Source organism: Cyprinodon variegatus, unplaced genomic scaffold (assembly GCF_000732505.1).
Source record: "Cyprinodon variegatus isolate N-32 unplaced genomic scaffold, C_variegatus-1.0 Scaffold8, whole genome shotgun sequence".
In the NCBI taxonomy this organism is placed as follows: Eukaryota; Metazoa; Chordata; class Actinopteri; order Cyprinodontiformes; family Cyprinodontidae; genus Cyprinodon; species Cyprinodon variegatus.
This window is the reverse complement of record NW_015150461.1, coordinates 1,549,246-1,551,740: the sequence shown is the minus strand read 5'-3', so window position 1 is coordinate 1,551,740 and position 2,495 is coordinate 1,549,246. Positions and strand designations below refer to the sequence as shown.

The window sequence follows — 2,495 nt, the reverse complement described above, 5'->3', positions numbered from 1 at the left end:
CTTGTCCTTTGAGAAGGTTATAAGTAAACGGTTCAATCCCCACCGCCTCAACTCTGGGCTCCTGAGCAATACCCTTAACCCCACACTGCTCACCGGGAGCCACACAATGGCAGCCCACTGCTCCCCAAGGGGATGGGTCAAATGCAGACAACGAATTTCCCAATTGTGGGACAATAAAGGGATTTACATTTCACAGGGGGAGTAACGGGCTAGTGGTTCGGGTATAGAGCTTGGATTCCTGAGGTTGAGAGTTTGAAACCCACTGCCACAAAGTACCACTCTGGGTCCCTGAGCAAAGACCCTTAACCCCAAAACTGCTCCCCGGACACTCCACAAATGGCAGCCCACTGCTCCCCAAGGGAATGGGTTAAATGTGGAGGGTGAATTTCGTTGTGCTGTACTTGTGACAATGTAATGACAGTCAATAAAAAAAAAAAAAAAAAAAAAAAAGATTACAGCCCCTTAATACTGATACCCCCAAATAAAATGAAACAACCATCTCCTTCAGAAGTCAATAAGTAAATCCAGATGTACATCCAGTAACCCTGCTGTTCTGGAAAGGCCAGAGAGGCTTACATGAAAGAAAATTAGTGAGCAAAGAGCATCGTGAATATCAAGTAGCACAGCAGGCAGGTCAGGGATTTATTGAAGAAAAGGTCACAGCAGGGTTAAGTTATCAAACCATTCTCTGAACTTTGACCGCTTCAGAAAGTAATCATAAAAAAAATGAGAAAAGAAAATACATATGAATAAATAAATAAATAAATAAAAGACAGATTATGGAGAAGCATTAAACCTACCAAAACATGGCTGTCTATCTAAAGGAGGTTCAAAGGTTCACTAGTATGAGAATCTGTAAACATGACAATGACTTTTCTGCACTCAATAAATCTGGTCACTGGGGAAAAAAGGAAGGAAGCGGCTGCTGCTTATAGAAACTAAGAAAAGTATTTTTTGCCATTACCTAAAACCATGTGGAGACCACCACAAAACAAACACAATTATAAGTTTTGGCCTCAGTTATATTTGTCTGCAAACCATGAATAAAAAAGTTGTGACATGGGCATGCATTACTCCCAATGACAACAGGTAAGTAGTGTGTGCCGACAGTGTGACAGAAGCAGCCGGGTGAATTCGATATCACACAGAGAAACTGCCAGCTCAGATTTAGCTAAATCAGCACCGCTGGCTGAGCCGCTCTATAGAAAGAAAGTGACCAAAAGTGTTTATAGAGAAACAGCTGAAGGGTTTTCTGTAAAAACAACACTCCACAGTGGGTAGGGTGACTGTTCTCAGCCACAGTAGGCCACAATGTTTAAAAACAGTAGAAAAAGGGAAGCCCAAAGACCACCAAACCTCCTTTAATAATCAAATGCTTAGGAAGTTAAAGCCTGGAATAAAAGTTTACGTCCAACAATGAATCTAAATCCTTAAACTGAGAACTAGACACTTAGCCAGTTTATGCATTTGGTCAGCTCATATCCAAGGTACTACCCAGAGAAAAACAAAAACAAACCAACAAAATCTACTCATCAGGGTGAGTTTGGCCTTTAGCATCTCCTCAGAGGAAGACTGTCCATTTAATTTTCATTCCACTGCACACAGAGTGCAGCTTATTTATGTAACAGGGGACGGGGAGATTTGATGCTCTGCATATTAAGATTAAGGGAGGATGGAAAAATAATAAAGAGGAAATCCTAGCTACCCCACTGCTTAAGTAAAATGGAGAACTCTGCAGCACGAACAGCAGAGTCACCCTCCGTATGAAGCGTTGTTCAAATACAAACAAATGTTGGTTAACCAATGTAGTCTTACAGAGGGACTGTATATGACAGAGACTTAGCTTAAGCTCATTATACCTGTCTAGTTCACAGAGACATGTTGACTGAAATGGGAAAAAAAAAAAAACAGTATAGGAATATAACTGGGAGCTAACAGAGACGACATTAAAGCAATGCTAATTCAATTCAATTACATAGAACCAATTCACAACACGTCATCTCAAGGCACTTTACAGTTCACCAGATCATACAGTCAAAGTGATTCAAAGTTTTACATCTAAGGAAAACCAGTTGACTGCATCGATTCATTGACTTGAAGGCAATCCCTCACACTGAGCATGCTTGTAGCGACAGTGGAGAGGAAATACTCCTGTTTAACTGGGAGAAACAAACCTCCAGCAGAACCAGGCTCAGTGTGAGCGGCCATCTGCTGAGGCCGACTGGGGTTCAAGGAGACAGAAGCAGAGATATAAAAGGTGTTGTAATGTCTAATGTTATCTATATTAGGGATGGAACGGTTTATGAAAACCATCCGAACCGTTCGGTTCGATTCGCGTGTGTTGCATTCGGTTCATGCGCTGCTCCTTTTTCTCATAGGCGAAGCGTTTACACTCCAGAGCAGAAGGTGGCGGTACTGCGACCAAAGCCAACCACCAGTAGTAAACAAGAAGAAGAAGCGAAGTAGCAGAAAAAAATCAGTTGTTGTGGAGAATT

The 2,495-nt window shown here is 41.8% G+C and overlaps 1 protein-coding gene across 1 annotated transcript in view; it reads right to left on the bottom strand.

Annotated features, from left to right (window-relative positions):
* ctnna1 (catenin alpha 1) overlaps positions 1–2,495 on the bottom strand; it is a 100,254-nt gene that overhangs the window by 31,722 nt on the left and 66,037 nt on the right. The gene's annotated exons all lie outside the window — the stretch shown is intronic.